The 13,572-nt window shown below is 43.4% G+C and overlaps 1 protein-coding gene and 1 non-coding gene across 3 annotated transcripts in view; both read right to left on the reverse strand.

The window, feature by feature from the left end:
- The window catches only part of Jazf1 (JAZF zinc finger 1), a 305,724-nt gene that overhangs the window by 234,132 nt on the left and 58,020 nt on the right, over positions 1-13,572 (reverse strand). The window contains exon 1 of one of the 2 annotated variants that reach the window (XM_052173758.1): positions 10,130-10,240. The exons of the other annotated variant lie outside the window; for it this stretch is intronic. The gene's annotated coding sequence lies outside the window, so the exon portion shown is untranslated. Of the gene's footprint in view, positions 1-10,129; positions 10,241-13,572 lie in introns of those variants that run through there. 2 annotated transcript variants of the gene reach the window in all.
- On the reverse strand, positions 8,152-8,287 carry LOC127679612 (small Cajal body-specific RNA 20). Its single transcript, XR_007976874.1, has one exon. It is a non-coding gene; the product is annotated as a small Cajal body-specific RNA 20 (non-coding RNA).

The following is a 13,572-nucleotide window of genomic DNA, read 5'->3' on the forward strand; positions in this document are numbered from 1 at the left end:
GGCATCCTTAGCCTTCACTTAACAGTTTCCCTTGGAGAATCTAGGTGTGCATGCACCATACTGAGCATGTTCTCACAGGCATGTTATCGGCAGATGGCTCAGGCTGCTCTGGAGCCACCTTGAGCCTGAGCATCAAGCGCCAGGCTGCAACATAACACCTACTTTAGTTGCTCCCACTCTGTAGCTCTTCTTTTTTTCTGCTCCTATTTCAAGGACTTGTCCTGTAGAGAAAGGGAGGACACTGGGGGCATTCCAAATTTGATTTTATGATCACTGGAACTCTACATCTTGTTGCAGGCTGAAGTCTGCCGTGAGATAACCAGGATTCTTTGGTCCAGGAAGATACAGGTCCGGCAGGAATGACAAACTGACATGACCACAGAGGTGCTTTGAAATCTGAATGTATTTTTCAGGTATCTCCCAAAGTCCAGTCAAGTTAACATCTCAAATTAAGCATCACTTACATCTGTAGAAGGCTAGCTAGGCTTTCTTGGGCAATACAGAGTGTTTACCCAAAGTCCAGGTCGCATGCGGCTAAACTGCTTCTTCATCTTGGTCTCGCTGTCATGCCAGCCTGGGAGCTGAAGAAGGATGGTTCCCGTGCCTAGCCTCCTGGCAAAAATGGCGGCACTGTAGAGCTTTGGAAGATGCCTGGCTCGCCCTGTCTTTCAAGAGTACGTTAGCCTAGTCTGCCTGTTGCATTCTTCTTTATGCCATGCCCAGGGCTGCAGTAGCCACCCTCCCCACCAGGCCTCCAGAGGTCAGTTCTCTGAGGTCAGTTCTCTGTAGTCCCTAGACTCAGTCTGGGGCCGCCGTAGGCCCCGGGGCAATCAGCTGGATCAGCTCCAGCCTCTAGCCCTCAGCCTGGTGAACTAACTTACTCATTCCTCCTCCGAGTGTCTCTCTCAGTCTAAATTGAGTCTTCGTGAGTACTAAGTATAAACTGTATCCTGAATCACACCTGGATAAGCTAAGAAGGTAGCTTTGCTCAAGGACTCCCTGGGTGGGGCCTGTAACGCAAAAGGTAGTTCCTTATAAACTTCCCTTGCTATTCAGGTGGGCCTGAGATAGTCTGTCTGCATAACAAGCAAAATCAAGAGTTAAAGGTAGAACTGGATTAATTTGTGGGGGATGGTAGCTATGAACTAGTACCAACTCAAATGTAAATTCTTACTACCTGGCCCAACAGCCATTAGTATTGAAAGGTTCTTGAGTTGTAAATCTCCTTAGTCTGGGCCTATTGTTTGGAATCCACCTGCCATGAAAGGGAATGACTTCTTTTTGCCATGCCCTGTTCTAGACTAACAGGCTAGAGAACCTGTGACTAGAGTTCCTGGAATGCTTTTTCTACCGTAATAACATAAATGGTTGGAGCAAAGCAAAGTAGAATTTTTTTGCTATAAGATGGATTCTTACATATCTATATTTACTTGGTTATACCATGTCCCGGCTATAAGGAAAGAGCAGAGTAATCAGAATTGCCAAGTGAGATTTTCAGCTTCTGAATGTAAGAGAGAGTTCCGTTCTTCCCAGGAGACATTTTCTCGCCTCTGTCTGTAAAATATTCTTTTTTACAGGCTTCACTGGGCAACCACAGCAACATCTGCCTCCTGCTGGTAGCAGTGCTGTCTGTCTGAGACTTAAAACAAGTATGACTAGAAACTTTGTCGGCATCCCATCTGGCAAGTGGAAGGACGGACCAGCTAAGGAGGGGAAGCCACAGACACAATGGAGGGCAGTTCTGTTAGTTTCACTGCTAAATTGGAGTTTGGATAAAACCCCTCATTATTCAAACCAGATGCCAATTTTGAAACATGCTCTTTGCTGATGAACTATTCAAGTTTCTTCTCTTTTGAGTATATACTATTAGAAGGCAGCCAAAGCACCATGAATGTGGGCACTGGAAGTCTGCAAAGCTGTTCTGAGAAAGAAGTGGACATAGGAAAGCTGTCTTCCAAAGTCTATAGTTCAAAGCAATCCTATGTCTTTTAAAGTCATGTGATAAAAGGAGAAAGAAATGCCAGTGAACGTAAGACAAGATCAATTATAGCAGTGGTGACAGTGCTTTCTAATAGTGATTAGTCCAAATATGAATTGCTGCAAGTTTGAATGATCTGGAGAGCAGGCTTGTGTGAGAAGTGTGAGTTCATTACTCTCCACCTTAGGATGGTGGCCAGATGAGACCTGAGTAAGAGGGAGAAGAGCCAGAGGGACAGAGTGCTGACATACTATGCTCATCAAAGTCTGTATCCAGCGTAAAGCTCATGTGAGATAGAGGCAGCTTGATCCTGGGCGGACGTGAGAACACTCAGAAAACTGAGCCTAGGAGACTCTGGCTCTGATTTACATATGATCCTAAAGGGGGGGAGAAGTCTCCTCTCCCTCACCCAAGGGGGTGGTTTCTAAGTACTGGGAGTCCACTCCCAGGAATTATTGTCCTGCAAACAATGACAGGGCTACCAGATGCTTCTGCTCCTATATGAAAATAATAATAGCCTTCACAAAGATGGCAAAGAGACCATCCCCATTTTCTAAGCAGGACCAAAGAGGTGAGTCCCTGTGGACTAACAGTAGAACTGCCTCTTCTTTTCTTGAGTTGCCACAGTTTTCTTCCCTGTGATGGGCATGAGTCTCAGAGGAACTGTTACCAAAGGCTACTAGAGAGCAACCAGAACAACCCAACACATTCTTTTTGGGCCTTAAGGGTGCTTTCATGATACTTCCGTACAAGACCGCTGTGGAAAAAAAAATCTATCTTCCTACAAATCCCATTTTCCAATCCACGGTGAACTAGGCAGCGTTCCTGCATCCAGACATCCTTTTGTTATGCATATAAGGCAGAGTATGTTTACAACTCATTGTACTGAATCATAAAGCTTTCCGATGTGAGGTAACTGGACTAAACTCGAGACACTAGGTCAGTGGCAGCCAGTTTTTCTAGCACTTTCTACAACACTACTAACACTTGCAGGAATGCTAGAGAAAGAGTTATCAGCTGATAATATCTTTTCAGCCTAAGAGGCATACAGGCAGCATTGATGCTGAAAATAACTAGAGCCTCGTGTCAGAGATATGCAGATCTCAACACTACAGGCCTCTGGAAATCTGGGTGCAAAGACAACCCTTTCAGTTTACCCAACTAAGGGTTAGAGGGTTTTTGGGTTTTTTTTTTTTTTTTTGAAATTCTGAGTTTTCTTTCTAAAACTCTTTGTTCCATGTGTCTTGGGTGTTGTTTCCTATTCCTCTTTTCTCTTTTGAACAAATGTTTAAATCCCAGGGGCAGAAGTGAAGGATGATGGGAACAACTCTCCATAGAGAGGGTCACTGAAGCGAGAGGCCAGTAAAGAGCCCACAGGAAACTTCATGACTCCAGCTTGTAGCCCTCCTAGATCTGGCTGCCCTCCACCTCCTAGCCACTGCCTGCCATATTTACCTTCTGCAAGCATGGGCGCCCAGCCAGGCTAGAGAAACCTGCTGTCTGGATTGAACACAATACCGCTCTCATTTTCCAGCCTAAACCCAACCTGGAAACTAGAGCCCACTGCAGCTTCAAGGCCGACTCCTGGAATCTCTTGCAGTTTGCTTTCTGGGTTTTTTTGTTATTGTTGTTGCTGTTGGGGGGGTGGGGCGGGGAAGCTCTCTTGTAAAGTCAGAATGCTCCAAAGAAATTTGTCCTTAACCAAGGAAGATCTGTGAGCTCAAGCTTGCTTTCTCCAGTAAACAGACCACACAGAAGTACTCCAGGCCAATAGGGCAAACATGACCAATTTCAATTTTCCTAATGACATTTTAGAGATTCTGCTAGAGATCAGGATCTGGAAGCACAAAACAGAGAACAGGACATGTTCTGCCTTTGAAGAAACTGGGTCTGCTCTGGGACCTCATAAGGTAACTGCGATTAAATAGCTAAGTATAAACACAGGCCAAGTTGATGCTAGACCATGGGACAGGGGCGGGGCTATGGTGCAGCACAGTGATGGAGTGCTTTCCCAGCGTACCTGAGGCTCTGAAGTCAGCACGCAGTGACACAAGGAGAAAAAGAGGAAGATGAGGAGAGGAGGGAGAAAAGCAAGTAGGAATGCTTCAACAATGGAGCCTCAGGAACTGGGCCCACTGCACAGAGAGCAGTTTTCTAGGCAATGAAGCAGAGGTAAAGAGACATTGCAAATAAAAAGCATAACTCATTTGTGGAGTTTGGAATCCAGGGAGTAAAGAACAGCCTTTGTGTGTGAGGGCAGGTGGGAATGTGTACAGGAGTTGTTTTGGACTGCTAAGAAACAAGAAAGTTAAGGGAACATTTAAAACCAGGAGGTGACATGATTATGATTGGGTTGTATTTTTGTTTCTGAAGTAGTTCTGGAAGACATGCTAAGAACTGACAGGAGACTATATCCATACCATGCAGACAAGATAAGGTACAAGTATCATATGTAATTTTAAATGTTCTAGTAGCCACATGCAAGGTAGGAAAGAAATAATTCAATAATATATTTTTAAGTCCCCAATCCAAACTATTATTGTTTAACATGTAACCAATATCGTTAAAATTATGACTGAGGTACTTTATAGCCTCTATTTACAGGCACCCTCAAAGCACATCTCACTTCAGATAAACTCCATTTCAGTAGCCAATACCCCTTGTGGTTAGTGGTTACCGGTTTCCACAGCACAGCTTGGAAAAGAACGCACATGGCCCAGTCCGGCACTGTAGCCCATGGTTCAAACAGATAAATTTCAGGTTAGAATGCCACTAAAGTATAGTTTAAAAACATGTAACTTTATATATGGCATGAAACTGTTGGAAGGGGCTTGCCTGGTAGTGAAAGGCTTAAATGGAGATGGGATGGGATGAGGAGAGAAAGGCGTGAGACGAGCGTTCGCCAAGTTAAGACTGTGTGAGAAAGCCATACTTACTAAAATTGTAATTGTAGTTTGGGAACATGTGTCTTGCATAGGTGGGTAATGCTTCCCAGAAAACGTATTTTTGCTTGTAAGATTTACTTTATTATTTAATTATGTGTCTCTGTGTGGGCATGTGCATATGAGTATATGTGACCATGTGCCCAGAGAGTTAGATGTTCTAGAGCTACTGGAAACTGAACTCCTTTGTAAGAACGGCCATGACCTTAATGGTAAGCCCTTTCTACAGCCCAAAGCCATAGGTTTTTAAACAAAGTTCCAAAAGATCCAAGTGCCATGTTCAGGTTACCTCCCTCTGTGCTCCTGCCCATGGGGGTCACAGAGGATCCGGATGATCCAGGCTGCTGCTGAAGCTGCTCTTGATTGCCCTTGAACTAGACGGCGGCTGAAGAGCAAAGGGAGTGCTAGACGGGTTGCCTTGGAGCGTCCCTGTACTGGCTAACGTTCACAGTGCCTAATCAGGCCGTGTGGAGAGAAGCCATCCTTGATTTCACTCAGCTATGAACCCTCTGTGCTACAAAACCAACCTGCACTGCACCGTATGACTCCTGGTACAATAGCTACACGGCTGTTGGGCGCAGAACTACGTTCTGCTCAGACTTGAGGTCTGCTCCATGGAAGAGAAAATAATATTTGGTTCTGTAAACCTGGCCAAAAGCCTGGGAGGCCACAGGCCCTTGGAGTTAGGCAGAGTCTATTGTTCTTGCCTTTCTAAGTGGCCATTTTGTTCATACCCACAGATCAGTGCTGCTCACAGCTTTGGTCAGAACAGCTGCTCATGAAGAGATTCATTATTGTTCGTAATGCTAGGAATAAGTGCAGTTCTGTGTTCAGCCCTACACAGAAGATCTACACTAATACTTCTAGGGCCTACAGGACAATGTGGCAGTGGTGGGGACATAGAGCCTTTGGAGTGCTATGCAATGCTGATTTTCGGACATGAGCATGGCCATTACACCCATGAACCCACAGAAGGCGCTATTACCTGTTCAAGACCTGCACAAGATTGGGCTATCAACACGAACAAGATTGGGCTTGTGAGGCCCATCCATTCCTGATGAGCTACTGGAATTAATGGTTGCTGGAAAAAAGAAGTTAATTTTCTTGAGTGGTGTAGCTACTGCTAAGTAGCCCATGCTGCAGTAAATAACCCCCTACCCATGATCACACAAGCAACCCTAATTACACTTTGTGGGTCACAAAGGAAAATGACATAAAAGTCCTTAACAGTATGAGAGAGGCTAGCTGGGTCAGTAGGGGAGGGAAAGGATAAAAGAAGGTGATTAGTGGGTGGATATGATCACAGTACATTGTACATAAATCTGAAATTAATTTCTTAAAAACATGATGTGACTTTGAAAACTGTTTTGACTAGGAAATAATTTACACAGTTCAAAAATGAAAAGACTACAATAGAGCACAATGCTGTTCCCATCCTGCATCCAGCCACCCACTAGAAGCAGCTGCTCTCTGAGCTTTCCACCCAAGTGGCAGCCTGCATGGACAACATTCCCCAGTGTTTCTCCATGCAGATACAAGGAGACATGAACATGGTCAGACTTAGCCTCCTTTCTACATCACAGGCAGCAGCCTACATCCTGTGTTTCATACCTTGTTTTCATTTTCTGCTTGGAGCGCTTTCCAAATCGGTGCATAAAGCATCTTCGTGTTCTTTTTCAACTACCACACAGTGTCCCACCATGTAGATGGATCATGATGTGCTTATGTATCTCTTCACTAATGGATCATTGGATCACTTTATGTTTTTTAGGACAGACAACGGTCTGGTGGGAAACCTCCTTTTTGTACCACTTCATGTGCTTTCAGATAGATCCACAGGAAAGCCTGTCAGTGCCAGACTGGATCAAAGGGTAACTGCACATATTCTGAGAGGCACAGGCGACTCTGCCTCACCAGAGCTGTGGCAGCTGTGCTCCCACAGAAATACAGAGCAGATGTTCCCCATCAGGCCAATGATACAAACGTCATTCTTTAGAATTTTTGAGATAAAATAAAAAGCGCTAGTCCTTCATAGCTTCAGTTCACATTTCTCTAACTTCATGGGTACACAATTTTTAGATTCAGAAGATGACAATGCAGTTCTGTGTGGACAACTGGCTCCTGTCACTGGCTTCTTCTCCTACTGCCCAGGAAAGGGTACTCACACCCATCTGGAGGTATGTTGTCTATGGACAGATTTTCATATGTTTTGAATGTGTTTACTGTATTTTTTAACCATGTAAAAACTTTTATTTTATTTATTTTTTTGGGGTTTTTTTTTTTTTTTGATTTGTTTTTTTTTTTTTCGAGACAGGGTTTCTCTGTATAACCCTGGCTGTCCTGGAACTCACTCTGTAGACCAGGCTGGCCTCGAACTCAGAAATCCATCTGCCTCTGCCTCCCAGAGTGTTGGGATTACAGGCATGCGCCACCACCGCCTGGTGTAAAAACTTTTAAATTGAATCAAATTTACTTTTATTCCTTTTATGGCTTTTGAATTTTAAGTCCCAAATAAGAATCCCTTACTTACAGTTTAGGACTATAACAGACATTGTCTATGTTTCCACAGTTCTTTTGCATTTTAAGCAGGTACAAATACATAGTCATACTTTAAAATATTTGTTAAAAATATCAGTGTTAGGCTGAAGGTATAATGTGTGAGGCCCTGGGTTTGATCCTAAATACCAAGCCAGTTAGTTACACATGAAAATGTTCACTTTTTACAAGTGAGAGAGATTGGACATTTTCTATTCTTTTTCTGATTTTTTTCTCATCTGCTTTTCTTTGTTAGAATTTTTTTTTGAGTAACCATTAGTCATTATATTAAAGGAATATAGCAAGTTGGAGCTTATTTGAGCAATGTCAGACACAGACTCCACCTTTGATATATCCAGGTAAATACTCACTAGGCCCAATACCATACATAAAACATGTCCTTGCTGACTGAGGACAGTGACATCAGTTCCCACACATGTCATGACTGAAAATAAGATCTCATGAATGCAATTAAGCTTGTGTCCATGTTTGTGAGTGGGTGGGTCTAGTGCTAAGAGTGTAGACATGACAGAAGTAAAGACATGTTCCTCAGCTCTTTCTGGGATGGCCACACTGTGACACTGTGCTCTTCAGCTCTTTTAGGGATGGTCACACCAAGTGACCCTATACTCATCCTGTCAACACCACAGCACTGAGCCTTCCTTTTTGCCTTTCTTCTTCCCCTCCCTCCCATTTGAATGTCTGAGATGGGAAAATAGTGTTCCCTGCTCATAACTGTCCTTATGAGGATCCACAATCTTCAAGGGCTGATCTTGGCCTCAAGCTCTGCCTGAGGAGGAAGGGTTTCCCCACAGCTTAGTGGACAAAGGTCCTTAGCATTAAACCTTTCAAGCACAAGCTTGGCTTGGAGAGACACAGACACAGATTGCCACTTGAAAGCTTATAATTTGGGGACACTATATTATTTTATTATTTTCACAATTTATTTAAAAGGGAAGAAATCCAACATAAAGTCTGGAAAAATTCTTATCAATGACATAATTCATTTATGTCATGACTGCTATGGTATTAGAATCATGACAAAGAAAGGAGAGAGAAAACAGGAAGCTGAGTTGGGAAACACTTCCTCTCATTTGGAAGAGTGCAGGATTTTTTTGAGATTTCACAGATAAGTAAGAGACAGAGCGCTATGCATGTTATCATCCTTGCCAATCTTTCCTGCAGAGTTCCAATCTTAGACTAGAATGCATGTTGCACAACAGGACACATGATGGCTTTTTAAACAAGATTCTGACATTCTCAGTTATTTCCACTCCCCACAGTCTCTTGAGAGCTCAATGATGCTAGTAAATTTAAACCCCCAAGTCCATAAATGTCTAAGTAACAAAGTTCCCTGCTCCTCTTACTTCCTATCTATATGAAGCTCAGGGCTTCTCTTAGCCTCCTCTGGCCACTGGGCTCCCTGACGTGGAAGCTGATACATCCATGTAGTGATTAGAAATACAATCAATAGTACCTACAGTACACAATATAATTACCTACTACAAATAGAACTTGGAACTGACTGGTAGGTTCTAGAAGTCGTATACAAAGCTGTGAAGTGTACCATGATGAATGAATGTGACGGTTTCCACACAAGCTCTGTGTCTATATCAGTGCTACTCTTTCCTATGGCCCCCATGCAAGGAGGGGGTATCATCAGACTTTCACTCTCCCACTCATGCACACTGAAATTACAGCCAGTCTCACCTAAGCTTCCTCAGTCTCCTAGATGTAAAAGGCCATTGTATCTTTTCTATAATCTTGAAACTGTTAACTGTAACAGAGGTATGCTATGTACAGATATGCCAGTATCTAAGTGTTTGTGCATTTCCCTCTTGGATCTGGCAGAACACAGATCCTGTTAACTGAGCAGAATACATGAACCCACATGCATCAGGTTAAACACTGCACTGTTTCAGGCAGCCGTTCCATATTTCACAATTAAATGTATATCTTCAACCTGTAATCACCCTCCTGTGTTGTAACTGTCTACGATGGTTGAGTCCAATGACTGAAGAAGTTGTCACAATTTTTCTCTAAGATGCCTTGAGACCTATAAGATGGATTAGTGCCAATATTCACCTAAGAAGAAAAGGTTTCAAGACCAAAGAATATTTTTTGTGTTCACGAAAAACATTGAAATAAAAGACTTTTAAATCTAGCAGCAAGCCACCAAGTGGGGATGCTTATTTCTGCTTAATTCAATGAATTATTAAAATCAGGGGGAAATGAAACCATTCTAAGCTCCAATTTTAAACCTGCAACCAGCATCTTCCTTTGTAAAAGAAATGAAAGTGTGTCCAGCTACGTGAGTCCTTCTGCCAGACTCATGCCTTTCCTCCCCTTCTTCTAGGACAGGACATCTTCCACCTAATCTGCCCACACAGCCCACCACATCTGGAACATCCTCTGTAACAACTCATGAGATTATATGACCCTAATTCCAGAACTCACCACAGTGACCTGGGTCAGTCTGACAGGAACTGGTGACCCAGACACAGGGCTAGAGTGCTTTCATGACTCTTCTTCTGCAAATGGGACTGGTTTCTGTGATCACGGTGACATCCAGACAGAGAGCCAGATTTAAGGGGCCCTCCCATATATGCATGGAAGAAGACATAGGCTGGAAATGGCTGAGCCAAAGATGTCTATGAGGCCTGTCTTCCATTACCTGTCTCAGGTCTGAATAGATGAGACCAAGTCCCAGCTCCTCACAGCAAGCTCATCCAAGCATCAGCTGACCAGCACCACCACACACTGACAGCGTTCATTGTTTATTGAATCCTGCTGAGTCAGTAGCCCCTGCAGAGGTATGGAGACAGGTACAATCAAGTAAGGTCAGAAAAAAGTGGCTCCAGTAAATGTCACAAAAGGACAAAATAATAAAAAATAGGAAGAAGAAAAAGAGTATTTTTTATGGTCAGATATGACCTGAACAGAGAAGTCAATCAGACTTCCTGCTTCCTTTCTGGCCATTGCCATCACTGGCCACTAAGAAACGAATGAACAGAGTGAAGAAGAGTTGGCAACATGTGATACGCCTGCTATTGGTTGATAGTTTCTTCTTAAAATTGTTGATGTTCTAATTCCTGTGCCCCAGAATGCAACCCTGACAGGCAGAGACTTTCAGAAGTAGTTAAGATTACAGCAAGACCCTTAGGTAAGTCCAAATTCAATCTGCATTTCAAGAGTTTAAATCTGGGGAGACTACTGGACTGTGCATGCAGAGACCAGAGGTGGAGGACAGAAGGGGCACCGTACCACAGCTGGAAGAGCAGCCTCAGAGGGATTCTTGGATGCCAGCGCAGCCATAGCTCATTAAACACTGTCCCTGTGCTCTTGAGGGACACACCCTCTCCCCAGTGCTTACAGCCCTAGAAGGCATGGGTGATACAGAGGGGGCTAGGCTGAAATTTAACTTCATAGATACTTTTAAACCTTTGTATTTTATCTTCAGAATCCAAACTCCAAAGATGTGAACCATAAAATACAAAAGCAGATTCTACTCTGCCTTCTGGAGCTTCGCTGTGTGCGACCCCTAACTCTCTGAAGAATCAGCTGTGCCTGTGTGCATCATCCGGATCAAGCTGCGAACACTGTAAAGCCCATGTGAATAGTACCAAGTTTGCCTCTTAATGAGCATTTTAGCCAGATCAATACTACAAAACATCAAACTGTGAAGTGCTGCTACTACTAAGTAACTACCCAGTTGACCGGTTCAAAAAGGAACAATAGTAGCTAAAAGAACATTTATTATTCAAAAGAACAGAGGCTATCATGTAAAATAAAGTCACGAAAATCAAAATGCACTGCATAAAAGACAGAACCTAGTATAGTCTACAAACCATGGGAAGAAAGAACAACATAAGAAGCAGCTGAATGTGTAATCAGCTGTCTGTCACTTTCTGAATTGTGCTTAATATTCTAATTATTAGCCTCTATACAGAGAAAGGGCAATTATGGAGCAAGGAAGATTGCTTTAAATTTTTTTTTGTTACCTACAATTTGGAAGGCTTTCACAAAAATATAACATAGTACCCACAAGCTATAAAGAAAAAGAATGATCAACAGTTAAAATTCAGTTTTCCATCCTACGGCATTAAAAAAAGAAATGCTTTGAAGTTGTATTGACAGATATGACTAACAATTGTAATCACAGAAATAAATGTAGTAAAACGATAATTTGTCTGTCACAATTTACAAGGGAGAAAAGTATAGCACAAGTAGCTGAATTGTGAAGTTAAATGAAAAGCAGACAGAATCCAATTTTCAATGAAACATGGAGCATTATTAATTGGTTTCTTAGCAACAGCCAGGCTAAAATTACTTAACATGTCTGCTCAATCAGATGCAAATTTGAGTGCTATCCTTTAAATGTTGATTATACGTGGCCTTTTCAGATGCAAATCCAATGTATAAAGTGAAAGTAAATGTTGACAGTGCTCATACAGAAAGAGCCCTCCCCACCTTCTGGGGAGAGCAGCCCAACTGGCACTGGAGGAGCGGTTTGGTGGCCATCTTGTTTACTGCCATCCTTCACCTATCCTCCCTGTCCCGCACCAGGTCTGCCTCCAATCCAGAGGAAGCATTCTGGACAGCCAACCACATGACACCACTGGGCACTGCTGATCCTCACAGGGCCCCCACGGGAGATGCATACGCTGTCAGTTCAGGAGACTGAACTAAGATTGCACCTAAGACAAACGTTAATGTCAACGTCCCATTTCAGGCTCACTGTGTAGAGCCCAGGGGTGTCAGCACCTGCTTCCCCCCCCCCCCTTTAAGTCCTTTATCACTGCAGGGCACAAGAGGATGGTCTTTACTCTCATCTTCTTTGGCTTGTTGGTTTCCCAAATAAAAACCTGAGACAGGGTTTCTCTGTGTAGCCCTGGCTGCCCTGGAACTCACTCTGTAGACCAGGCTGGCCTCAAACTCAGAAATCCGCCTGCCTCTGCCTCCCAAGTGCTAGGATTAAAGGCGTGCGCCACCACCGCCTGGCTCCAAAGAAATATTTTTACTTGCCAGAACAACGGAACTTTGAGTCACTGGATCTTCTGGGTGTCAAGCAGCCAGATCTGGGTTTGTTTGTAAATGTACTCCATTCATAAAGCTCCCAGTCTCCTCGGGACTCCTATAAATGGTGGCATTTTTGCCTCACTTTCACTTACTCATGGAACAAATGTTTGCTGCACACTTACTATTTTCTAGACAGTGACCTAGGTGACAGACACAGTAGTCAGAAAATGTCCTTACTGTTACCCCACTACAAGCAAACGCATTCATACTACAAAGCAATAATCTTTGGAAGCAGTGAGACCTGAGAAGAGAATAAGTAAGACAGGGGTGGAGGTGGGGCTCACAGGCCACATGAAGTGAAGGTACGTCACACAGACCTTAAACACAAGGCAGGCACAGGTAGGGAAAGCAAATCCTCACCTAGGATAAGAAACAGCACAGAACAGAGGACTGAGTGTGAGGAACAGGAAGGGAAGGTGATGATAAAGGAACAATCGCGGACTGTGAGGTTAGTCAGCCAGACCGTTGCTAAGCTCCTCCCTCTGGTGTGCTGCAAGATTATAAGACTAAGCAAAAGCTTGCAGCACAAGAGAAAATAAAGACAGGGATCCTCATTTTTATGGGAGTGAGTAGTTGTAGCTAACTCCAAAGGTTCTTTCATTTTCAGCTCAAAGTCCAATGTTCTTTGATTTGAAAATCTTCCTGACCAAATGGAATCCAGTCTTGAACTGATTGCTCCCAAAAGGAGGTAGAATGTATTTCCCGACTAAAGTTCTCTTTCCTGTGATTGCTGCATCGCAGATCAGAGATCCTCACACTGATGGTGGGAGAGCTTGGCCATGGGCAGATGGACAGATGGACAGATCCTTCTCTGAAGCATACCACTTGTCTGAAGTCAGGCCTTAGGTTCCTGAAGCCTTTAGGGACTTAATTGAAAATGCCCTTTACCAAAATGTGCACCCTCATGTGTAATCCATCTCAGGATGTGGTGGCACTGATGGCTTGTTGGGGGTACACATTTGCAAGGAACTTATGGACCTAGGAGGAACAAGGTTGGAAACAATGATGGTGAAATTTGCAAGAGGAGATTTTTGAGAT

Source organism: Apodemus sylvaticus, chromosome 2 (genome assembly GCF_947179515.1).
Source record: "Apodemus sylvaticus chromosome 2, mApoSyl1.1, whole genome shotgun sequence".
NCBI classification, from domain to species: domain Eukaryota; kingdom Metazoa; phylum Chordata; class Mammalia; order Rodentia; family Muridae; genus Apodemus; species Apodemus sylvaticus.